The sequence below is a fragment of the Lissotriton helveticus genome, chromosome 9 (genome assembly GCF_964261635.1).
Source record: "Lissotriton helveticus chromosome 9, aLisHel1.1, whole genome shotgun sequence".
Lineage (NCBI taxonomy): Eukaryota > Metazoa > Chordata > Amphibia > Caudata > Salamandridae > Lissotriton > Lissotriton helveticus.
In genome coordinates, this window is record NC_136070.1 from 418,846,521 (window position 1) to 418,873,278 (window position 26,758).

The 26,758-nt window shown below is 53.5% G+C and overlaps 1 protein-coding gene across 2 annotated transcripts in view; it reads left to right on the plus strand.

Annotated features, from left to right (window-relative positions):
- PPP2R5C (protein phosphatase 2 regulatory subunit B'gamma) overlaps window positions 1-26,758 on the plus strand; it is a 1,473,822-nt gene that overhangs the window by 1,068,057 nt on the left and 379,007 nt on the right. The gene's annotated exons all lie outside the window — the stretch shown is intronic.

Below are 26,758 nucleotides of genomic sequence, written 5' to 3' on the forward strand. Positions count from 1 at the left end.
CTGGGGTGACCATAGGATTGCAGACCCCCTCTCCTACACCTGTTGCCCCTGGCAAGTCAGAGAAGTGAGTGCGGTGATAGTCTCCTCCCCGCACCGTCCTGAGAGTGCCTACCAGTCTTTCCGGCCACCCCGATGGGACTGCAGCAAAGGGACACGTTGAGTCCCAAAGCAAATGAGTTCTGTTTTTCTGCACGTTTAAAGGATTACCGTAACTGCTCTAAGATAGGCTCATTGGTGCCAGGTACTGACTTTTGCCCTTTGCATTTACATAAGCATAACTCGTGATATCCAGATTGGATTTCTGTTGTCTTGGTTTTATTATGCACAGATTTTTTTATTTTTCTAGCCTTGTGTGGAGTCTCGTTTTGTGGTGTATTTACTGTTTTGTTGTATGATATATTGCACACATACTTTACACATTGCCTTCTAAGTTAAGCCTGTCTGCTCTGTGCCAAGCTACCGGGAGTGTTGGGGGCGGGGGGCAGGAGCACCGGATAATTCAGCATTGTTTTATGACTTACTGAACTAAAATCGTGGTCCCTACTTGGACAGGGTTCATACCTCTGCCAACGGGAGACCCGATTTCCAACATTTTTTTACAACCCTGCCAAACAGATTTGAAGAGAATGGAGGTGTTTGGAAAGGATGTTTTCCCCTCTGATACTCACCCTTAGGTCAGGCCATGGCAGTTGCTTTATGAGACAGTACTTTTTTCGGTCAGTCAATGATAAGGCAACAGATTGAGGGATTCAGTAGGCTGTGTTACAAATGCTTGTCTCACTTCCGGTGCACTTTAAGCCCTAAGGATGTAAAGACGCCCCTAGTCGGCATCCGCCTGTGGTTGTGCTCTTATTGCCATCTGTGCTTCCAGAAACCTTTGGTCTGTTCAAACACCGAAGCAGTCTTCCAGTCTAGCACTAAAACCCAAACTGGTCCCTATGACATCGACGCTGGTGGTGCTAGAGCTGCCTCGCCCCTATCGTCCTATCAGACATGGAGCCAAATTCATTTAGCTGTGATTGAGGTTGCGTCTCAATGCAATACCGATGCACCTGGCCGCTGTCCATTATAATTCAGACAGAAGTATGCCTCTATTTTTGAGCCGTACCCCAGTGCTAAACCAACTTTTTGGTCATAGTCTGGTCAGAGCCAACCAGCCTTTGAAGATGACCTGGCGACGAATGAGAGTATCTTCCCCCACATTATGTGAATGACAATTTATAATTGGATTTAGAAGATGATACCATTGAGTTGGACATTTCTCAGACACTGGTTGTGTTCTCCCTCTGGACAAGTGACATATGAGAGTGCTGCCTTCTCTGTGGTGATGAGACATGTGGTTGAGGTTTTGGACTTGCAGCTGCCCCCTAGGAAATTCAAAACCAATATTCTTGTTCAAATAGTCTTTGAGTTTACTAGAACAAAACACACAACACGAGGATAGCAGAGGAAGAAGTCAAAACTGAAATCAAAATATCTTCATATACATTTGAGTTTCAGAAGTATGGGGTACATACATGAGGGTATACAGAAGAGAAGAGCATAAGAGTAAAGGTTGTGCACTGATCATCATGAGTTTTGAAATATTAGTATTTTTATCTGTTGAATCACATTCTTAGTAATACACATTTTTTGTCATAGGAATTCTACATTGAAGTGTGAAGAGGTGACATCTAGTGAGTCTCACATGTCTAGTGGTAGGCGCCACAGGGTGAGTTGCAGCAAGACATTATCTGCTTCTCTAAGGAATGTGAGCCATTCCAGCCACATATGAAATTAGATTATGTTGAACGTTTTCCAGTTAGTAAGAGTTAGTTTGCATGCAAGGGTCGGCAATAGGTGTAGTGATAGGCCATGGACTGCGGACTTTAGTTGTGGGTCTGGTTGGTCAAAAATGTTATATTTCTCAGTGAGAGTAATACCCAAGGTTTTCTTTATGAATTTAAATATATCGTCCTATACTCCTTAAGGATGGGTCAGTGTAAGAGCATGTAAGGTAAGTCACAGTCATGTATCCCACAATTCCAGCATTTGGGCTTTGGTATGAGTTTGAGCTTATGGAGGTTAACTGAAGTCCAGTATGTTCTATTGATAATCATGTATTTGGTTTGGGACATAGCAGGGGAAATTTTACTTGTGAAAGTGGATCTGTAAATATGCTTCCAGTCAAATGTTACATTGCTATGACTTGGTTCGGTTTCCCATTTTTGTACTTCATGAATATGGGCCTTGCAGGGATTAGGGAGAAGTATTTTATATACTCTGGACACAGTGTGTCCTGTTTTGTAAAGGCCACTAGTTGGTGTAATGAGTGTGGGATTGTTCTTCAGTAGTGAATGTTTAGAGATATGGACTCTCCGTCTCAAGTATTTGTAAAAGTCCATATTATCTAGTCTGAATTGTGCCTGTAAAGTGGAGAAGGGTAGAGGTATGTTGTCCTCAAAGACATGTTTAGTCAGATTAATCCCTTTTTCTTTCAAATTAGGCCAGAATATTGGGTTGCCATCAATTTTATTTTTGAGGTTGAGCCATATTAACACTATATTACAGTTGAGGGCGTTGCCAGGGAGCCAATGATTGTGGACGAGTGAGCCGTAAGCTCCGCGCCGGCCCACTAATTATCAGCTTCTATCATTAAAGGCCGGGACCTTGGGACACCCCGACGCTGGTCCAGTGGCATCACAGGCAAGTGAGACTAAAGCTGCCGATTGCATTTCCTGCCGGGTGGCGGTGTCGAGACCGGCTCTGCGTGGTGGCCGAGGCCGTGAACGAGCAAGATGGCGGCCTGAAGCCGAGCGCTGGTCTGCGGGTGAGGTGCGCAACCCGGGGACTGCCAAGACCTGAGCCGAATTTGAGGGCTGGACGGCGAGCAGTTGTTGTGACCCGGGAGCGGCCGGTAGTGATGACAGCGGAGCTGCCCTGAGGTCGGTCGCTCAGTGAGCATATCCCAGACAGCAGGGGGCGAGGTTAGTGATCGGGGCACTGGGGGCCGAACTTCGGATCCCTTGCCAGCGGAAATAACTGCGGGGGGCCCCCCTGCTCTCAAGCTGGAACTAGTGTATTTGGCAGCAGTGACTGCCCAGAGTGTCTCTGAGACTGAGCAGGCCAGAGGGAGGTCTACAAAGGTTTGCCTGACCCTGATATATAGGATAGCTTTCTCTTCTGCAAAGCCTCACAGAGAAACAAGGCCTGAGTGCAGGTGCAGGGGCCGGAGAGGGAGGTCCCGCCTAGCCTTACTGGAAGTAGCGGGCGCGCTGTGGAGAGCTCTGTACCCATTAGGTGGGATTCCTAAGGGTGGACACTGTTTTGCAGCTCCGCTAGGGCTAGAAGCGGTCAGGCCCGAAAAAGAGAGCCAGAAATGGGCCGGGCCCACCCTGGTCACTGAGGATTGCGGGAGCCAGGTCTGTTGTGTTCACCCTCTAAGGTGCAACATCCCAGAATCAGACTGGACTGCAGGGGTGAGACGGTGAGCGCTGCTGCTGCCCTGTTGACCCATGGCGCAGTGAAGGGACTCTGCATCCTCACAGGTGGAAGCGGCGTTGGTCCTGGGCCGTGAATGGTGCCTATGAATATGGTTGATAAACTGGCTGCCCGCTGCTTAAGGATGGAAACTGTGGCGAGTGTGTAGGGGCGTGGGTCTTCTACACCCCCATCCCCCCCTCCCCCAGGAGCTTTGTTGGTGTAGTGCGAGCCCGTTGACAGAATGAGCAACCCAAGAGAGTGAGTGATGGGGGCTGCCCAGGACCAACACGATAATGTGCAGGAGCAGTCTCAGGCACCCCCGAGGACTTGGTGCAGCAGCAGTTAAGTAAGATCTTGGAGGCCATTGCTGACACAAAAGCTACTCTTCACCAAGATATCAGCACCACGGTGGCGGGCCTAGCTTATTGCGGAGGAGCATAAGAAACTATCCGAGAGAGTGAAGGAGACTGAGTCAACTATTGCAGGCCTGATACCGGCACAGAAATCCCTGGAGGGACAGGTGGGGGCCCTGGCTCATAGAGTGGGCGTTCTGGAGCGGAGGGCCGAGGACGCAGAAGGGCCAAACAGAAGGAAGAATATTAGAGTTCTGGACCTTCCGGAAGGGGCAGAGGGCAGCGATAGGGTGTCCTTTTTTAAACAATTGCTTGGAACCACTGTGGCTCTCGAGGGCCTGTCAACTTTTTATATGCTTAAAAGGGCTCACCGGGTGCCGGTCAGACTGTTGACTCCTGGAAGACCGCTGCGGACGGTTGTTGCCAGACTCTTACATTTCTGGGATAGAGATCTGCTCCTGCACAGGGCGCGCGCAGACGGACCATATATCCTGGACAATAGTAAAGTCTCCATCTTCCTGGACTACACACTAGAGTTGCAGCGAAAGCTGACTTCGTTCTTGGAGGTCAAGAGGGCCCTGAGAGAGGAGGGCCTGCAATACTCATTCATTTTTCCAGCCAATCGCGTATTATCATAGTTGGAAACACACTACTGTGACAGCTCGAAAGAGGCGTGGTACTGGATTGAAACCTATAAAGTAGGGGCCCCTCAATCACGGAACACCAACTCAACATCGAAAAAAGCTGCAGAACTTTGAAAACATTACAAAAGGTGCACCCGGAGTGGTTATGCCAAACGGCCAACCACGTCACAGACCGTAAAGGAGAGGCAGAGGTGCTGCAGGCCATGGTGGCTCTCATGATGGGCAGGAGCCCTTCTCAGGAGATTGAAATCCGCTTGTCGAGGGACATTGAGGAACACGACTTAGACTCCTCCCGGAGTGACAGCAGCAAACTGCCGGTGGTGATCCCCCATCCAGCTGATGAGATCATCGAAACGAAGGAGAGTCGGGAGTGCCCCTGGGACCCAGTTGTAACGAAGAACTCTTGCTGCCGACCCAGGTCCTGGACTGTCGTAAGCAGTGTAGTCCTCCGCTCCCTAGATGGTTCATGTGTTCCAAAACTATGTCTCTATTTTCTTTCTCTCTCCTTTCATCACCCCACTGAGAGCCCCACTTGGTTGGAGCCTCACTTGAGAGCATAATGTTTACTATGTTGTTTGGCCCGCAGACTGTTGTCTGACTGCCCTGGGGATGGGGGGTTGACCATGTTGGGGGGTCCTTTGGGTAAAGTACTAAGTTGTACAGTGTGCAGAGGGTTGTCGTTCAGGGCCACTGCATGGGACAAACGATCGGGGCAAATGGGGAACTAAGGCAGGAAATTCTAGATTTAGAGGAGAAGCTGCGTAAGTTGGACAATGACGACAACGGAAGCGGCCCGCTTAGCCCTACTGGAAATGCATGGTAGATAAGACAAGGTGCTTAGCCGTCTAAAATGTTCTAGTTACAGAGTACTTGCATAGGGTGCAGAAAGATAAAGGCAAAGCTGGCCGCCTGTTAGCCAGATGAATTAAACCAGGAATGGGAGGGGCACCAATTACGCAGCTTAGGGCTAGTACCGGAGATGTCCTACACAACCGGTTGTAATTAACAACTCTTTATGCTCTCATTACAAACACCTATATGCTTGCCCAGCCGTCACACACTTGCTCGACAACAGGGGCTGCTTGGGCCCGTTGCCACTTCATGTTGTGGACGACTCGGTGCGAGAGGAGTTAGGGGATCCGATAAACCCGCGGGAAATTAAGGCGGGCTGGCACCCGGTAAAATGCCAGGGCCTGACGGCAGAATTTTACCAAAGATATGCTGACATCCTCGTGCCACACCTTGTTACATTGTACACAGAGGCATATGAGTGCAGGGAACAGTCTAGTTCTACTCAGACAGCATTGGTGATCCCACTCCCTAAGACCAAGGCACCTATAGCTGAAGTGACAGACTATAGAAATTCTAAGCAAGGTACTGGCGGGCAGGCTGTTACCACACATGAGATCCCTAGTCCATCCTGACCAAAATGGATTTATACCATTGCGCAGTACCTCCTACAAATCCGCAGACTATATTCTATCCTTTATCATTCTGAAACTTCTTCCAAGCATCAGGCTGCAGTGTTATCAGTAGACTTGGAAAAGGCTTTTGATACGGTTAGCTGGGAGTACCTGTTCGAGGTGATGCTACGCATGGGACTGGGTGATGAATGGGTGCGTTGGGTGCAGCTCTTGTATGTCTTTCCCGCAGCCCTGGTTAAAATGGGCAGATCAATTCTAAGCAATATCGGATTTCACACGGGACATGCCAGGGGTGTCCTCTTTCACCTTTGTTGTTTGCCCTGGCTATAGAACCACTTGCCTAGAGGGTCCAACAGTGCGGGGATGGGATTGGACTAATAATTGGAGGACGCCAGCATAACACTTCTTTTGTATGCTGACGACCTGTTAATTTATTTAGAGGAGGCGATTACTGCCACCCCTACTGCTCTGCAGATATTAGATAGCTTTGCGCTGTATTCTGGCCTTCGGGTCAAAAAGGCCAAGACCTATCTATTCCCTGTGGCTGGCCCTCTGCGTAGACCTGAGGCCTTGACTATGGACATACTCTGGGCTCAAGATGTGTTAAAAAAAAATACTTGGGCATGCACTTTTTCCACTCCCTACAGGACCTGAATGAAGGGAACTTGAATAGAGCATTGCGCTCACTCCGCTCCTGCGTACATTTTTGGTGTACCTTGCAGTTATCCAAAATGGCCAGGATTTTCCTGTCCAAGATGGTCATGGTGCCCTGCCTATTGTATTTCTTTGTTAACCTTCCAGTCCTAATGCTGAGTGCCTAGTTTAGTGTGGGGTGACGGACCCTCCAGAATGTCCCTGAAGACGCTGCAGCGTCCTATGGCGGAAGAGAAGCTGGGAGTCCCGAACTTTGAGTACTATATGTTGGCGGCCCAACTACAGTGGTTGTCACAGTGGGTGGAGGGAGTAAACGAGGAGGGCACATGGTTATGGCTCCCACTCCAACATTTTGATGGCCAAATTGCTCATACCGACAAAGAGCACGCCATGCTGATCATTATTACAAGGCACCTCCTTACAGTCCTGGAAAAGGTGTCGGAATAAGATCCCTTGCGCTGCTAAATACACGCCTGTATTACCATTAGTGGGACTGCCGCATAGTGATTCCCAATCTATGTTCAGAAGTGAACAACTAGCACATTGGGCGGCCGCAGCACTGGAGAATGACGGGAACTGCTACCTGGATACGGCATTGGTCTCGTTTCAGCATCTGGTGGACAATTGTGGACTCCTCCCAGGTCAGTTCCTGCAATCTGAGACCCTGTCCCTTACTTTTGTGTAGCTTTGGGACAAAGGGAGGGAGGAACCAGAGACACACCTGGTGTTACAAGCCTTGGTTACACTGGGCACGGCAAGACATCTCGTAAAGAAGTTTTATGCTACACTAATAGATTCCCTTGACCCCCTGAGTGGGCTGGGGGAGTAATGGGAGAACTCACAGATGTGGAGTGGCGTCGGACTTTGTTGTCCCCCAAACAGATCTCTAGGAACACTTGCTTAAAGTAGATCTAGTTTAAGTACATACGCATGTCTTGCTTAACGCCACATTGTCTCAATGTGACATTTGGAGGAGAGGTTAGGCATTGTCCCAGTTGTAATCACCCTGATGCAGACTTCGGGCACATGGTATGGGGTTGTCACACTATACGGCTGTTCTGTAGTAGGGGATCTCTGTGTATAGTCATAATCTAGTGAATAGTCCCGCCCATGTGCGTGGACCCCGGAGCAATCAAAAATAATCTCTTAAGTTGTCAAAACATTGAGAACTGCACAGACACTTAAGAGAGAATTTAAAGACAGATAATGCAGCCTATATCCACAGGCTACACTGTCCAGTACTTCAGCTAGAAATTCCACCACAAACAGCACAGCCTGTCCAGGTTTCTCCACAGAGAAAAACCTTGCCTTTAACAGCAAAACCCTCTGGAATGATAGAGAGGAAGAAATGGACAGACAAGCCCCATAGGCTGCCATTATGTGGCTCAGAACAGGATACTGTGCCTTTAAGAGAACTTTCCAGAAGCCTCACAGTATCTCAGAATGCAGTACAGGTCCCTTTTACTTTCAGTTCTTTTTTCCGGCTCCTACTAGCAGGACCCTGGACCATTGAGCTCTCCCTTTCTAAGGGTTTATTTAGTGTTTTTTCACTTTTTCAAGTGTTTGAGTGTATTTCATTTGAAGTACTTGTTGTTTTCTTCCTTGTGTGTGTTTCTGGGCAGCCTTTTATTGTCAAAATGCCTGCTTTATTTGACAAATGCCCAGAGTGTTCGAGGAAGAAGGCCAGGTCTGACCCACACGAGGTGTGCATCATCTGCCTTCCCTCATCTCATGTCCCAGAAGAGTGACATTTGCCAGGGCTTCTCCAGCAGGACCCTGAGAGATAGGATGAAGATCAGGCTCCAAGGCCTGGAAGACAGAAGACTGAAGGCACAAGGTGGGTCTGGGCAGACTTCCTCTGCCCATGCTGAGGCCTCTGGGGGGATCCCCAGGGGTAGGAAGACCAGCAAACGTCCCCATTCTCCATCTGCGTCGATTGCACCGACGACGGCATCGAGAGGGATGACTGCAGTCTGTTCCCCGTCTCCCCAGGGCTCTGCGTCGAAGCGGCGTCGAGTTATCGACGTGGATAGGTGGTCCGGCGTCGGCGCTCGCCGTCGAGGCGACTTCGCCGTCGGTGAAGAAGACGAGGAGGTCGGCGTTGAGGGGATCTTTGACGTCGAGGATGCCGTCGAAGTCTCGCAGGCGCTCGTCGTCAAGGCGAAGACGCTCGCCGTCGAAGGCCCAACGGTCGCCGTCGGGTCGACGTTCTTCGACGCCGAAGAGACGCAGAAGGAGTTCTGGCGCCAGGAGTCATTCTAGTCTGCGGCATGTGCCGATAGGGGATTCTCCATCGCCTCAGCCCAGGAAGGAGGGCTCGGTGTACTCTAAACACCTAAACCGAGGTCAACTCCACCTCCCTTGCCCAAGGAACCTCCGCCGCGGACTCCCCCCTCACCCCTCCCCCCGCCCCACCCCCCCCTGCCGCCGCTGCTCCCTCCTCAACCTCATCCTCAGCCTCATCCTCCTCCTCGGCTCCCAGCTGGCGGACCGCCTCCGGTTCCTCCGAGGACAGCTTCACTGCCACGATATCCGACGCCTCCTAAGGGGACCCTTCGGCCGAGGCCCCCAGTCAGGCCGAAGTCAACTACGCCTGTGAGGCCTGTGGAGCGTCCGAAGCCGAGGAGATCGCTCGCTCCGGTCGGAGGGGTAGATTGCGGAGTCGTCACAGGTCTTCGACGAGATCAAGACGACGCCACAGGAGGCGCAGGTCACGGTCCCGCACGGATTCTTCTGGGACCAGGGACTACTCACCGACTGTCGGAATCCCCTGGGACGAGGGTGTCGCCCGTAGACGACATCGTCACGTTCCAAGATGTTCTGCTGAGGGGGGCAGCGAAGTTGGCCATCACGGTGACGGTGCCTACGCCCACGACGTCCGTGATCTTCGAGACGCTCCATAAAAAGCACCTGTCTCGACCATTGCTGCCTCTAGTACCAGGATTGCTAGAGCCCGCAGAGGAATTGTTTCTCACTCCCGTGGTGACAAAGGCTGCTCCCTCAAGGCTCCTTAAGAAGTACCAGGCCCTGGATTCTGACCCGGCTGTCCTTCGGATGGATCCGGCACCGGACTCTGTCATAGTGACGGCGGCTAGGAAGCGGCATGCCACCACCCAGTCTTCCACCGTCCCTCTTGATAAGGAGAGCCGCTGGATAGACTCTGCAGGCAGGAAAGTCTGTGGGACGGCATCTACTGCAATGAAGGCGGCTAGTGCTACGGCTTTACTAGGGCGGTACGATCGTGCCCTATGGGAGTCCCTCCAGCAATTCGCCGAGCTCCTTCCTCGAGAGAAGGAGGACTTTCAGGAGATTCTGAAGGAGGGGATGCTGGTGTCTAACCAACTCATCAGCGCGGCGGCTGATGTGTCTCTTCTGGCGGCACATAGATACTGTCATGGTGTCAACCAGCGACGCCACGCTTGGCTTCGCCTTACGTCGCTCAAGCCAGAGGCTCAGCAGCGGGTGGCCAATCTGCCTTTCTCGGGGGAAACCCTGTTTGGCAAGCATGCGGATGACGAGATGGCCCGCATGAAGGCAGAGGCTGAGACCCTGACGCGTGTCAGGTTGGAGAAGCCCAAGGAGAAGAAGACCTACCGCCCATTCCAGAGACGGTTTTGAGCGCAGGGCAGAGGGCGTGGGCACGCTTCAGGACAACAGCAACAACAGCAGCAGCAGTTACGAAGGCCTTTCCAGAAGCGCCAGAAGGGTAGAGGTGGCCAGCAGTCCGCAGCGGCGAACAAAGGCCCGGCTGGGTCTCGGCCTTGAGCGGTTACTTCCCCTACATCCGTTACACGCTCCGGTGGGGGGGAAGCGTTCAATATTTTCTGGCAGAGTGGAGAAAAATTACTCGGGACAAGTGGGTGCTGAATATTGTTTGCAATGGATACAGTCTTCGGTTCACCAGCCCGCCTCCAGCAATTCCTCCGGTCAGCTCGCAGTTTCAGCTGCGCAAGCTCCAGGTGGAGGCCGATATCCTGTTAAGGAAAAGGGCGATAGAAGACGTACCTCTGTCTCAAAGGGGAAGAGGTCTGTACTCCCGGTTCTTTCTGGTTCGCAAGAAGGACAAGAACGAGTTCAGGCCCATTCTGGATTTGCGACAAGCAAACAAGTGGATTCGCAGAAAGAAATTTTACATGCTGTTGTTGCATCAGATTTATTCTCAGCTGCAACAGGGAGACTGGCTCTGCGCTATAGACCTACATGATGCGTACTTGTGCCCATTGCACACAAACACAGGAAGTTCCTGCGATTCCAAGTCTGCGCCAATCATCAGTACACAGTACTGCCATTCGGGCTGAATTCTGCGCCCAGAACATTCTCGAAGTGCATTGCGATGGTAGCTGCACACCTGAGGAAGAACAAGGTGTTTGTCTACCCGTACCTGGACAATTGGTTGATCAAGGCCTCCTCCTTCTCGGAAGCTCAAGCGCACTTCCAGAAGACGTGCGTGTTCTTGAACAAGCTGGGGTTGCACATCAACATGTCCAAGTCTGTCCCGACTCCGGTCCAGTGCATACAGTACTTGGGAGCCTCCATCAATACGCTGTCAGCAAGCGTGTCTCCTTCGGAGGAGAGACGATTATCACTCCTTCGGAAGGCTCAGGCTATTATGACCGCTCCATCTACAACAGTGAGGACGGTGTCTTCTCTACTGGGGTCGATGGCCTCTTGTATCTTACTCAAGCCACACGCACGGCTCCACATGAGACGATTGCAGTAGTGCTTGGAGGATCAGTGGGATCAGAGGAAAGGATCTTGGGATGACAAGATACGACTGTCTCTGCATGCTCTTCAGTCTCTGAAGTGGTGGTGTTCAGCGGAGAATCTCCTCAGAGGGATTCCCTTCCACAAGGACATTCCCACACAGACTATCGTGACGGATGCGTCTCTCCTCGGCTGGGGGGCGCATTCCGGAGACTTACAGATACAAGGAACGTGGTCCCCGGCGGAATCCACGTATCACATCAATTCCCTGGAGCTCAGAGCTGTTCACTTGGCACTGAAGGCCTTTCATCCATCCTTCCAGACCAACTCTCTGCTTGTACAGACGGACAATACGACCATGACGTATTACCTCAACAAGCAGGGCGGTTCGAGATCGCGCACTCTGTCGCAGGAGGCGCAGGCAATCTGGCACTGGCTTCTAGCCAGAGGACTGACGATAACGGCTACCCATCTGCCAGGTGTGCAGAATGTTCAGGCCGACGCACTGAGCAGACTGATTCAGGAAAACCACGAATGGGTCATAAATGACGAAGTACTAGGAGAAGTCTTCGCAAGGTGGGGGTCTCCAGACGTAGATCTGTTCGCCACCGCCGAAAACAGCAAATGCCGCGACTTCGCCTCCAGGTACTACCAGCAGGGGACGCTGGGGAATGCGTTCTGGATCAACTGGTCGAACAGCTTTCTGTACACTTTTCCACCCATTGCCCTGATTCTGGCGGTATTCATCAAGCTGTCCCAGTCCAGGGCGCGGATGATCCTGATTGCCCCGGAATGGCCCAGGCAGTGGTGGTTCACGGACCTGCTTCACCGGTCTCTCCTTCCTCACATACGGCTGCCGTGCAGGCCGGACCTTCTCACGAAGTTCGGGGGGCAGATGTTGTACCCCAACCTCTCGTCTTTGAGTTTGGCGGCATGGCTCCTGAGATAGTGCAATATGGTCATTTGAATCTTCCAGACGACTGTATGGACATATTGAAGGAGGCTAAGCGACCTTCCACTAGGACTTCTTATGCTTACAAGTGGAAGAGGTTTTGCATCTGGTGCAAGTCCAAGAACTATGACCCACCGACGTGTAAGGAAGATGTCATCCTTCCGTATCTTCTACATCTGGCGCAGTCTGGCCTTAATGTCCATTCCATTAAGGTTCATCTTGCTGCGCTGACTGCCTACAGGAAATGCCCTTCACTGACTTCCTTCTTTCGGATCCCTGTGATCAAAGAATTTTTTGGAAGGCTTGAAGAAAGTGTTCCCTCCTGTCCGGCTTCCTTCGCCTTCATGGGAATTGAATGTGGTGCTGTCCAGATTGACGAAGGAGCCTTTTGAACCTATTCATAAGGCTTCGTTGCAGCACCTGTCCTGGAAGGCGGCGTTCCTCGTGGCCATTACATCGGCCCGCAGGGTGAGTGAAATTCAGGCATGGTGTTGCCAAGAACCTTATACTGTATTTCATGCTGCTAAGGTAGTTATGCGTACTCACCCTAAATTTCTTCCAAAGGTTATATCTGATTTCCATGTTAACCAGACCATAAGTTTACCTACGTTTTTTCAGAATCCTTCATCTCCAGCGGAAAGGTCCCTGCATTCCCTGGATGTTAGGAGGGTGTTGAAATTTTATCTGGATAAAACCAAGGATATTCGTAGGTCGGACCAATTGTTTATCAATTATGGATCATTCAGGACGGGTCTTGCTACCTCTAAACAGTCCATCTCTAGGTGGATTGTGTCCTGTATACAATTGTGTTACCAAAAGGCTAATAAGACCTTAGGGGGTAAACCTAAGGCTCATTCCACCAGGGGCAAAGCTGCCACAACGGCATTGCTACGTAATGTTCCAATTGCAGAAATCTGCAAGGCGGCCACTTGGCAGTTGGTCCACACCTTTGCTAAGCATTACTGTCTGGATACTGATGCCAGGACAGACGCTCAGGTTGGGCAGGCTTCGCTGAGAAATCTGTTCGCACAGTAGTGGTGTTATTTCATTTTTTCTCCACCGCCGCTTTGGTGTGGGGATGGGCTTGCCATTCTATTCACTAGATTATGACTATACACGGAGATCCCCTACTACAGAAGGAGTAGTGTCTGTCCTGTAACTCCAGTTCTGTAGTAGGGGTATCTCCGTTATAGTCATAAGCGCCTGCCCGGTGGAGAGATATATATTCATGTAAGGAATGCTACAGGTCTGGCGTGCTACGCCTTCAAAAAGAACTGAAAGTAGAAGGGACCTGCAGTGCATTCTGGGATACTGTGAGGCTTCTGGAAAGTTCTCTTAAAGGCACAGTATCCTGTTCTGAGCCACATAATGGCAGCCTATGGGGCTTGTCTGTCCATTTCTTCCTCTCTATCATTCCAGAGCGTTCTGCTGTTAAAGGCAAGGTTTTCCTCTGTGGAGAAACCTGGACAGGCTGTGCTGTTTGTGGTTTTTGGTGGAATGTCTAGTTGAAGTACTGGACAGTGTAGCCTGTGGATATAGGCTGCATTATCGGTCTTTAAATTCTCTCTTAAGTTTCTGTGCAGTCACCCTGACATGGAGCTCCTTATAGCTGGAGATTTTAATTGTGCACTGGATGGTGATTTAGATAGGTGCCCCCCCAAAATTAGACGCGAAGCCTAAAATGAGAGAAGCACTGACCCAGATGCTCCGTAGCTATTACCTGTTGGATGTTTGGAGGCATCGTAACCCGGTTAGTCGGGTATACTCGTGCTACACGCCTGCTGCCAACACCCACAGTAGACTGGACTATTTCTTCCTCCAGGGCACGGTCACCGGTCGGGTGGAGGACATTCACTACTTGGCACACTACCTACAGGACCACTCTCCGCTTTTGCTTACATACCTGGTGGGTGGACCCTGGCCCAAGGTCCCGCTCTGGAGGCTTAACATTGAGGCTTTAGCTGATCCTGTATACAGGGAGGCTAACTCGCAAGGAATCGAGGCGCATTTGGATGTGAACTGGGGATCGGCCAGTACCAGGGCGATTGAATGGGACGCCATGAAGGTGGTTGTCCGGGGTATTTGCCTCTCCACAGAAGTAGGGGTCAAGCGGGTATTAGAAAGGGAGCTTAGGCGAGATGAGGACTGTCTGGCAGAACTAGAGAGAAACTTCCCCACTGATAAGGAGCAAAGGCCGGAATGGACGGCCCCACGACAGCACCTAGGAGACACTTGGGCCTCCCTTGGCAAATTTAACAAGACTGCCAGTAGGAAGCGTTGGTGCACAGAGGGCGACCAGGCTGGGAGATTATTGGCACGTTTGATTCGAGCAGAAACTCAACCTCACCCGATTTTGGCATTGAGAGATGACCTGGGCCAGCTGGTATACACTCAGCAGGCGATCAATGAGGTGTTCCGATCCCATCTATCTAGAACGTACTCGGAATCACAACCCACGACGGGCATAGAGGACATGGAACTGTATCTGGGGGGGATACAACTACCAGGTATCAATGCTGAGAGTCAAGAGGACTTAGATGGGCCACTCCGAGTGGAGGAAATACGTGCAGCGACAGCCCATCTGCAGACTGCTAAATCCCCAGGGTTGGACGGCCTCGCGGCTGAACTCTATAAAGATTTAAATAACGTTTTGGTCCCGAAGCTCCTGAAAGTGGCATCGGAGGCGTACGATCAGGGCTTGCTCGCGGACTCCATGCGAGCAGCAACGATAGTTATGATACCCAAACCGGGGAAGGATCCACTCCTCCCAGGATCCTATAGACCCATATCCATGTTAAATGTGGATTTAAAAATCATCAGTCAGGTCCTCGCCTCTAGACTCCTTCCATATCTTCGACGCCTGGTCAATGATGACCAATCTGGGTTTATTCCGGGCCGAAACACCTTGCGGAATATCCTCCGCTTGGCCCATGTTATGCAGACCTTGGAGGGTCAGGCTGGGCAGAATACACTGGTTTTCCTGGACATCGAACAAGCCTTCGATTCGGTTCGTTGGCCCTATTTAAGGAAGGTGCTTTTAAAACTGGGTTTGAGAGAAGGATTCGTAAGATGGGTTCAACTGCTATGTACCAGACCGGTGGCCAGAGTCCGCACGGGCAGATGTGTCTCAGATGAGATACCCATTTTGAGGGGTACTCGCCAGGGGTGCCCTCTCTCCCCCCTACTCTTTGCCCTGGCAATGGAGCCGCTGGCATGTCACCTCCGCTCGGTACTTAGGGACCAGGGCATACGAATAGGGGCGACGGAACACGTGGTGTCCCTATATGCGGATAACTCATTGATCTACCTAAGTCAGCCGACGCACTCACTGCCGATCCTGATGGCCGCACTAACGCAGTTTGCAGCCGCCTCCGGCTTAGCAGTCAACAAAGCAAAATCCCAGTTGTATGCGATTGGGGAGCAGGCAGTGTGGGAGGGGGTTCAGCGCCCAGAAATGGGACTCCCATGGGTGGATGGCACACTGCGCTACCTGGGGGTATGGATAAGCCGAAATCCAGCCACTTTTTTCCAACATAACATGAGACGGATAATCCGAGGTCTAAAGGGAAGCATCGCCTTCTGGAACACCCTTAAGCTCTCCCTGATGGGAAAGATAGCCCTAATTAAAATGGTGATCCTCCCACGTTGTCTATACACTACGCAGGGGTCCTTTTATGAGATAAGACATCGGGTTTTTCGAGAGCTGGACTCTCTCATCGTTCTACTATTATGGAATGGGAAGAGATGCAGGGTGAGTTTGGAGGTCCTGAAACGCAGATGGGGAGCTGGTGGTTTAGAAGTTCCCGACCTGGAGATGTATTATTTTGCCTCACAAATACAACACGCGATCGCATGGCTGGATACGGACCCCTCGTGGGAACGTTCCTTACTGGAGGGGACGTATGGAAATGAGCAACTGGGGACGATGCTTTGGCGGGTGGGGGGACAGCGGGATCATGCCCCCCCACTGGCGCGGTTGATAGCTCCAGTCTGGGATCGGGTGACTCGACGCCTCCTTCACAGCAAACCCTTCGCCTCGGACTTAGATCTGTGGTTATTGCCACCCTTTGCCCGGATTGCGCGGGTCATGTCCATTGGTAAATGGACAGGGGAAGGGTGCCTGATGCTAGCGGACCTGTATCCGAATGACCAATTTATAACCTATCAGGAGGCGGTCACCTCCTTTGCACTTGGCCCGGGACAATTCCTCCAATACGCAAAAATAGCGGCGACCGCGCGGCACCTCTGGCCAACATTCCCGGAGGTCCCGGCGCACACTCGTGTACTGATCACAATGTTGGCGATGGCAGGGGGGTTGGAAGTTGGTAACTCACCTTTATAGGGCCTTAAGGGAGGATAAAACATTGCGGCCCTTGACAATAGAGGATAGGTGCCAGCAGGCGTGTTCACAAGCGATCACCTCCCGTGATTATGAAAAAATTCATGAAAGTGTGAGGAAGGTGTCAGTTAGCAACCAATTCAAATTAATCCAGTACAATATTATACACATGACCTACCTTTCTCCTAGGCGCCTCCAGACCATAGACAACACCAGGGATGCGCACTGCCTGAGATATCTGAAAGAAACAGGTTAGTATTAGATTCCTTACCTTAGAATATCCCCAGGCGTCAGTCTGGATCCGGAAACTTTTGCGTAGCAGTACCCCTGCGCGTCGGTAGGCGTCGTCTGCAGGCGTCCCCTGCGGCTCCGCGTCGTCGGCGTCGTGCGCCGTGATGACGTCGCTGGAGTATATAGACGCCGCCTCCGCGCGCTGACGTCAGTTCTTCTTTTTTCCGCGCCAGTTAGCGCAGATCCGAAGAGCAGTACTCCGGTCTTTTGACCAAGTTTTTTGTTAACTGATTGATCTTTACGGTGCCGGTAGGATGCCCGGTTTCAAGAGTTGTGACGAGTGCGACCGCATGATGTCGGTCACCGACCACCATCGACTCTGCCTCCGGTGTCTGGGCGCGGACCACGACGTGGAGTCCTGCGTCGACTGTCGGGCCTTGACTGGAAAAGCTAGGCGGGAGCGGTCCCGCAAGCTTCTCGAACTCCGGTTGTCGGCCCCGCGTCGAGAGCGGTCCCGGTCCGGTCGGAGGTCGAGGGAGCGGTCGAGGGAGCGGTCGCGGAGCCGCCATGGGCGCTCCGGGAGTCGCCACCATTCCTCCGGCTCGTCAGGTAAGCACAAGAAGTCGGGGCGTCGCCATCGCACCCCCGACTCCCCCCGACGCCCGCGTGCTGCGGCCGGGGGCTCGGGTGACCCCACCCCCGCGGTCCCGCATGGGTCGCCGACGCCGTCTACCCCACACCTGTCGGTCCCTGGGGAAGGCGCGTCGCGTGAGGAGATCGAGGCCTTCCTCATTGCTATGAGGGCGAGGTCTTCTCCGGCGGGGCCTTCGGCGCCTGCGGGCCCGTCGGTCCCGTCTGGGGGCCCGAGCGGTTCGGGTGCTCCTGCCCCGGCGCCGCCGGTGGCTCCGGCCCCGGCGCCGCTGGTTCCCTCTGGTTCGTCGCCGGCTGGTCTCCCGGCCTCTCCGGCGTCGGTTCCTGTGGGCCAGCCCGTGGTACCGCCCCCGCGTGGTGCAGCGACTCCGCCGTCGGCTCCGGCCGGCGTCGGGTCCCCGGCACCGACGCCGCGCGGCGCCACCCCCCTTTCCTCCCCGACTCCGGACTCGGAGCCGGACCGGCGTCGGCCGACGCCGGACCCGACGCCGATGGGGCCCGTTGACCCCGATGTCTATATCGTCGACCCAGAATATGGGTATGACGAGGAGGAGTATGGAGAGGGTTGGGAGGGGTCTGAGGACCCTCTATCCCGTGCCTGCCAGTACGATGTGGACTGGGTAGGTGATCTGGGTGATGCCAGTGGCCTGGACGAGTCGCCCAACCCTGGGTTTGTCTCTCCGTCCCCTGTGGCGTCCGAGGCGGGTGCTGCCTATTCGGTGGTCCTGATGAGGGCTGCCAAGGCCTTACACCTTGAGCTCCCCGTCGCGAAGGTCAAACCGAATATCCTGACGGAAGTTTTTAAACCGCAGTCATGCCCCCAGGAGCCTCTGCTGCCGTTTAATGAGGCCCTGACGGATGTCCTTCTGGGCACCTGGTCCGGGCCCGCCTCTGGTGCGCCGGTTGACCGGAACGTTGCCAGGCGTCACCGTCCCTGCGCGGACGACCCTGCCTTCCTGTCCACCCATCCCTCCCCGGAGAGTCTGGTGATCCAGGCCTCCACTTCGCAGTCCGCATTTCCGTCGGCTCCGCCCGACCGGGAATCAAAGAGGTACGACCAATTTGGAAAGAAAGTGTTTTCCTCTTTGAGTGCTGGGCTGCGGTCTTGTAACACCGCGTGCCTCTTGGGCCGCTACACCCACTCCCTGTGGGATACGGTCGAGGAGTGTTTGCCGCAATGCCCCCAGGAAGTGCGGGACAAGCTCACCCGGGCCTTTGTTGAAGGCCGGGATGCGGCGCGGTACTCGATCCGTTGTGGTCTGGACACCACGGACTCACTGGGACGGGCCATGTCCACTACGGTGGCGATTCGTCGCCATGCCTGGCTGAGATCTGCCAACTTCTCACCAGACGTCCAAAATACGCTTATGGACATGCCATTTGATGGCAGTCGCCTGTTTGGTGACAAAGCGGACCACGCGCTGGAGCGCTTCAAGGACTCCAGGGTCACGGCCAAGTCCTTGGGTCTCTCGACCCAGACCCAGCGCCAGCAGACGGGTTCGTTTCGGCCCTTTCGTGGCCAAGGGAGAGGAGGTCCCACACGTGCTGCCAGCCACGCGGCGCAGAGCGCTCCCCAGCGCGGTGGCGCCCGTGGTTTCCGCCGTGGTGGCGGTAGAGGCCAGCGTCGTGGTCAGTCCACGCCTCCCTCCGCTGCGGCATCCAAGCCTTCCTAGTCCGAGCTTTCGGGCTCACGTGACGCCAGTGGGTGGCAGGGTTCGCCATCACCACTCCCGCTGGCGCGCGATAACATCGGACAGGTGGGTGCTGCAGCTTGTCCGAAGGGGCTATGCCCTCCCCTTCGAGTCCACTCCTCCAGCCATGCCACCGCAGAACCACCGTGTGTCGGGGGACCACTTGACACTTCTGCAGGAGGTAGTTACGGCCCTCTTGGCCAAGGGGGCCATCGAGCGCGTTCCTGGGCCAGAAGTAGGGTGTGGTTGCTACTCCCACTACTTTCTGGTACCCAAGAAGGACAAGGGAGGCCTGCGTCCTATCTTGGATCTACGGAACGTCAACGGCTTCCTCCGGAAGGAGAAGTTCAAGATGTTGACTTTGGCTCAGGTCTTGGCTGCTCTAGACCCACAAGACTGGATGGTAGCGTTGGACTTGCAGGATGCGTACTTTCACATCCCCGTCCTGCCGGCCCACCGGCGTTACCTGCGGTTCACGGTAGGCCACGAGCATTTTCAGTTTATCGTGCTTCCTTTCGGCCTTACCAGCGCCCCACGGGTGTTCACGAAAGTGATGGCGGTGGTCGCAGCTCATCTGCGCCGGTTAGGGGTTTCAGTCTTCCCCTACCTCGACGACTGGCTGTTGAAGGCGGGCTCGCCCCAGACAGTCGTCCACCACCTTCAGATGACGGCAGACCTCCTGCACGAGTTGGGGTTTTCCATCAATGTGCCGAAATCACACCTGTGTCCCTCTCAAAAGCTCCTTTTCATCGGAGCGGTTCTCGACTCGGCGCAGTTTCGGGTTTATCCCCCGGAACGGCGGGTCCGGGATATTCAGGCTCTGATTCCCATCTTTCAGCCGTTATCCCGGGTTTCGGTCAGGTTGACGCTGCGGCTTCTGGGGCTGATGGCCTCCTGCATCCTTCTGGTGCATCACGCCAGATGGCGGATGCGGGCTCTGCAGTGGGACCTGAAGTTTCAGTGGGCCCAGCATCAGGGCAACCTATCCGACCATGTCCTGATCTCGGAGGGCACTGCGAGACAGTTGCAGTGGTGGCTTACAGACCGCGATTGGGTCAGGGGCAGATCCCTCTCCCTTCCCCAGCCGGAGCACGTGGTTGTGACGGACGCGTCCCTCCAAGGCTGGGGTGGCCACTTGGGAGAGGCGGAGATCAGAGGCCTCTGGTCTCCGGCGGAGTCCCGGCTCCATATCAACATGTTGGAGCTGCGGGCGATTCGCCTGGCACTGAAGGCATTCCTCCCCTTTGTCATCGGGAGTGTAGTGCAGGTGTTCACGGACAACACCACCGCCATGTGGTACTGCAACAAACAGGGCGGTGTGGGGTCGTGGACCCTTTGCCAAGAGGCTCTGCGCCTCTGGCAATGGCTGGAACGTCAGGGCGTGACTCTGACGGTTCAACACCTGGCAGGTTCTCTGAACGCCAGGGCGGACGAACTCAGCCGTCGGTGCTCGGTGGATCACGAATGGCGTCTGAACTCGGATGTGGCGAGAGGCCTCTTTCAGCAATGGGGAGAGCCTTGGTTAGATCTATTCGCCACAGAAGAGAACGCGCAATGTCATCAGTTCTGCGCGTTGGAGTTTCCAAGACGGCACTCGCTCGGCGACGCCTTTCGGCGCGAGTGGAGTTGCGGTCTGTTGTACGCCTTTCCGCCTATACCACTTCTGCCCAGAGTGCTGAAGAAGATCAGGCGCGACCGGGCCCAAGTTATCCTTGTGGCTCCGGACTGGGCTCGAAGGTACTGGTATCCCGAGCTACTCAGCATGACAGTCGGTCCCTCGATCCGCCTGCCCCTTCAGGAGGACCTTCTGTCGCAGCAGCAGGGGACGGTCCTCCACCCGAACCTGTCCAGTCTCCACCTCCATGCGTGGAGATTGAGCGGCGACAGTTGAGGCCATTTGACTTGCCTCCTGAAGTCTGTGATGTCATTCTGGCAGCCAGGCGTCCCTCCACAAAGTCGGTATACGCCTGCCGGTGGAACAGATTTGTGGCATGGTGCACAGCAAAGGCTGTGGATCCCCTTTCTGCCCCTCTGTCTGAGGTTCTCCTCTTCCTCCTTTCCCTTGCCCAGCAGGGCTCTGCTCTGGGCACTATCAAGGGCTATCTTTCTGCCCTTTCCGCCTTCTTGAGGCTACCTGATCAGCCATCTTTGTTCAAGTCCCCTATTGTGTTAAGATTCTTAAAGGGCATCACGCACATGTATCCTCCAACTCCGTTCGTGATGCCTCAGTGGGACTTGAACCTGGTTTTGACTTTCCTGATGTGCGCTCCCTTTGAGCCCCTTCATTCCTGTCCTCTCCGTCTTCTCACCTTAAAGACGGCCTTCCTGGTAGCCATCACCTCTGCCAGGAGAGTGAGTGAGCTCCAGGCTCTTTCTATTCAACCTCCTTTCTTGTCTGTTCATCCTGATAAGGTGGTTCTTCGGACTAGACCTTCTTTCCTGCCCAAGGTAGTCTCTGCTTTTCACATTGGGCAGTCCATCACCTTGCCCTCCTTCTTCCCGCCTCCGCATCCTTCAAAGGATGAAGAGCGGCTCCATCGTCTGGACCCAAAACGTGCGCTTTCATTCTATATGGATCGCACACGCCAGTTCCGGGTGGATGACCAACTGTTTGTTGGCTACGTGGGTGAGAAGAAGGGAAGGGCGGTACAGAAACGGACCATCTCTCGGTGGGTCGTCCTGTGCATCAAAGCATGCTACTCTTTGGCTCGGAAGGAGCCTCCTGTTGGGCTGCGGGCCCATTCCACTCGGGCCACGGCGGCTACTACTGCCCTGGGCCGGGGAGTCCCTTTGCAGGACATTTGCCAGGCGGCCACGTGGGCCTCGCTGCACACCTTTGCGAGGCACTACTGCCTGGACAGTCAAGTCCGGAGGGATGGCTTCTTTGGCCGTTCGGTCCTCCAGGACTTTCTGGTGTAGGTTGTATTGGTTCGCAGACCCACCACCGGGGTTGGTATTGCTGGGGTATCTATTCTAAGGTAAGGAATCTAATACTAACCTGTTTCTTTCAGATGAACAAGTTACTTACCTTCGGTAACGATATATCTGTAAGAAACAGTAGTTAGTATTAGATTCCTTACCGCCCCGCCCGTCCTCCCCGTTCTGCGAACTGATACCTAGGGTTAAGGACATCCCTTTCAGGGCCCTAGTTTCAAATGGCACCAGTGTTGGTTCTCACATGGCTCTGCGTGTTCTGGCGCGGAAAAGCTGTGTGCAAAGAACTGACGTCAGCGCGCGGAGGCGGCGTCTATATACTCCAGCGACGTCATCACGGCGCACGACGCCGACGACGCGGAGCCGCAGGGGACGCCTGCAGACGACGCCTACCGACGCGCAGGGGTACTGCTACGCAAAAGTTTCCGGATCCAGACTGACGCCTGGGGATATTCTAAGGTAAGGAATCTAATACTAACTACTGTTTCTTACAGATATATCGTTACCGAAGGTAAGTAACTTGTTCGCCACAGCCCAATGGCACACTTTGTGCATATGGTATGGGTGTGTCTGGTTCTCCAAACATACTGGGTGTCAGTCCTGGAGGTTTTGGTGAAGGTTTCGGGATGGGTAGTAGAGTTAGACCCCCGCCTCCTGGGCTTAATCCCTCGGGACCCCAAACGAAAGGTGAGCAGGCGGTTTTTGGTTTTACGCCTGGTTACAGCTCGACGCCGCATTGCAATACACTGGTTGTCCCCACAGGGTCCGATGCTGCAGAAATGGAAGACTGACTTGAGGGAATGGGCGCTTGCAGAAGAGGACCATATAAGACGCACAAGGAGGGATGGGAAGCTGCCTGAGGTTCTCCAGGCTTGGGGGGTCATGATCCAAGAGCTGGTGGGATACCCCTCTGACGCAAAATAGCCCTGAACTGGTAGATTTGGGATGAGAAGAGATTCGACCTCAAGACATTGCGACACCAGGTGACCCACTATGAAGAACTAGTTGTAGTGACCCGATCAAGTTTTTCAAGTTTTTAATTATCCCTGTTGAATCAAAAGTAAGGAACACAGACCACACAGGGGAGGGTTTAAATCTCGGCCGGGGGGGGGGGTTACAGACAGGGTGAAGTTGAGGGTTTGGGTGGGGGGATGGGAGGGGGGTTCAGGGAGTTTAAATGGAGTTCAAAACAGCCTATACAGCAGGCAACGACACAGTGACTACACCAGGGACCGCTGGAGACCACATTACCCTCATAAGTATTATGCAACGGACTGCTTGATAATATTGCTGTGATGTTTTTTTTTCTTTTTTCTTTCTCTCTTTATGACGAGAACACTTACAATGTAAGATTGTACCTGGTTGGATTTACTGTGCTGGAGATGTAACCTGTAAAACTTGATAACGTTTTTTTAAAAAGTTTCAGTTTAGGATCAAATCTAAAGTCCTGGGGCTCAGCTCCTACCTTTATACAACTAAAAGAGGCTGGATTACTTTCTATGTCCCTCCTATGGGTGGGACCAGGAAGGGGGGTGGTTACACCCCCTTTCCTTTGTCCAGTTTCGCGCCAGAGCTGGGGCTGGAGTGCCCCAGCAACCGGTTTGAACTGGGGTATGCATGGAGCACCTAGTGTGCCCCAGGCAGTGTCTCATTCTATTCATCCCTCCCTGTCCCAATACACAAAGTCGTGCCTGGGGTGGTGCTCGCACCTCTCCAGGCTGGAAACCTATTATCCAAACCTCCGTGACTGGAAGGACTCCCAGCAGCAGGAGGTCAGACTTGTGTCTGTGGCAGCAGCGTCCATTTTGTGACGCTGGGGCTCTGGTTAACTTTAACCAGAATAGTCAGCAACAACATGTCTTCTTCCTCTAGAAGGGTGGAATGCTACCCCCGTCGCCAGAATTGGCGAGGGGGTAGTATTCCAAAGCGTATGGCACCTTACACGACATGTTTAGATAAAGCCAAACCAAAGTTAGCATTTAACTGCGAGGTTCATAATGCACTTAAGAGTATATGGTATGGCAATATCATAGAACAGCTACAAGGACATGGTTCCGGAAGCTGCAGACAGGCTCAGCTCATGCTAGAACACCATCTCACACGTAACCAAGCACTCTGCCTCCAGGATTGTCAAGGCCTGCCATAGGAGTGACTTATAGGTTACTGTGTGTCTATATATGAGGGTAGATATAGGAATGCTATACCTAAGCAAGGGGTGATTACACAACCTTGCCCCAGCTGAGTGATCAGCCAGTCGTGTCAGTTTGAGTGGCCAGCCAGGGGTGGCATAATACATGCTGCAGCCCCTGGTAGGCCTTGGTTACACCTATGCCCTGAGTACCTAGGGTACACGTCTACAGGGGCTGACAAGGTGAACCAATTCCCAATTGTGGATGTACCTAGAGTACATGGTGTGAATTTAGAGAGAGTGCATCTGGGCTGTGGGTCTGATCAGCAGGCCCACAGCCACATCTAAGTCGAAAACCAGTAAAGCAAAAGCAAAAAGTGGGGTGACATAGGAAGCAGACCCTACTCTCCTACTAGGGATTTCAGTCTTCCCCTACCTCGACGACTGGTTGTTGAAGGCGGGCTCGCCCCAGACAGTAGTCAGCCACCTCCAGACTACAGCCGACCTCCTGCACCTGCTGGGGTTCTCCATCAATGTGCCGAAGTCACACCTGTGTTCTTCTCAGAAGCACCTCTTCATCGGAGCGGTTCTAGACTCGGCGCAGTTTCGGGTTTATCCTCCCGAACAGCTGGTTCGGGATATTCAGGCTCTGATTCCGATCTTTCAGCCTTTATCCCGAGTCTCGGTCAGGTTGACGCTCAATCCTTCTGGTGCATCACGCCCGGTGACGGATGCGGGCTCTGCAGTGGGACCTGAAGTTTCAGTGGGCCCAGCATCGGGGCATCTTGTCCGACCATGTCTTGATCTCGGAGGGCACTGCAAGACAGTTGCAGTGGTGGCTCACGGACCGCGATTGGGTCAGCAGCAAATCCCTCTCCCTACCCCAACCGGAGCACGTAGTTGTGACGGATGCGTCCCTCCAGGGCTGAGGAGGCCACATGGGAGAGGCGGAGATCAGCGGCCTCTGGTCTCCGGCGGAGTCCCAGCTCCATATCAACCTTCTGGAGCTGCGGGCGATCCGGCTTGCACTAAAGGCATTCCTCCCCTCTATCCGGGGGAGTGTAGTGCAGGTGTTCACGGACAACACCACCGCCATGTGGTACTGCAACAAACAGGGCGAGATGGGGTTGTGGACCCTATGCCAGGAGGCCCTGCGCCTCTGGCAGTGTCTGGAACATCAGGGCGTGACCCTGGTGGTTCAACACCTGGCAGGTTCCCTGAACGCCAGGGCGGACAAACTCAGCCGTCGGTGCATGATGGATCACGAATGGCGTCTGAACTAGGACGTGGCGCAAGGCCTCTTTCAGCAATGGGGAGACCCTTGGTTAGATCTATTCGCCACAGAAGAGAACGCGCAATGTCATCAGTTCTGCGCGTTGGAATTTCCAAGGCAGCACTCGCTCGGAGACTCTTTTCGTCGCTAGTGGAGCTGCGGTCTGTTGTACGCCTTTCCGCCTATACCACTTCTGCCCAGAGTGCTGAAGAAGATCAGGTGCGACCGGGCCCAAGTTATCCTTGTGGCTACAGACTGGGCACGAATATATTGGTATCCAGAGCTACTCAACATGTCTGTCGATCCCTCGATTCGTCTGCCTCTTCAGGGGGACCTTCTGTCGCAGCAGCAGGGGACGGTCCTCCACCCGAACCTGTCCAGTCTCCACCTCCATGCTTGGAGATTAAGCGGCAGTTGAGGCCATTTGACTTGCCTCCTGAAGTTTGTAATGTAATTCTGGCAGCCAGGCGTCCCTCCACAAAGTCGGTATACGCCTGCAGGTGGAACAGATTTGTGGCATGGTGCACAGCAAAGGCTGTGGATCCACTCTCTGCCCCCCTTTCTGAGGTTCTCCTCTTCCTTCTTTCTCTTGCCCAGCAGGGCTCTGCTCTGGGCACTATCAAGGGCTACCTTTCTGCCCTTTCCGCCTTCTTGAGGCTACCTAATCAGCCTCTTTGTTCAAGTCCCCAATTGTTAACAGATTCTTGAAGGGCATCACTCATATGTTCCCCCCTGTTCCTTTCGTGATGCCTCAGTGGGACTTGAACCTGGTTCTGACTTAACTGGTGTGCGCTCCTTTTGAGCTGCTTCATAACTGTCCTCTCCGTCTTCTTACACTTAAGACTGCTTTCCTGGTTGCCATCACCTCTACCAGGAGAGTGAGTGAGCTCCAGGCTCTTTCCTCTAAACCTCCTTTCCTTTCTGTCCATCCGGACAAGGTTGTGTTACGGACAAGACCCTCTTTCCTGCCCAAGGTAGTCACAGCCTTCCACATCGGGCAGTCCATCACCTTGCCCACCTTCTTTCCGTCTCCGCATCCCTCGAAAGAGGAAGAGAGGCTCCACCGTCTGGACCCAAAACGTGCGCTCTCATACTATCTGGATCGCACACGCCAGTTCTGGGTGGATGACCAACTCTTTGTTGGTTACGTGGGCGCTAAGAAGGGAAAGGCGGTGCACAAACGGACCATCTCTTGGTGGGACGTGTTGTGCATCAAGGTGTGCTACTCTTTGGCTAAGAAGGAACCTCCTGTTGGGCTGAGGTCCCATTCCACTCGGGCCACGGCGGCTACTACTGCCCTGGGCTGGGGAGTCCCCTT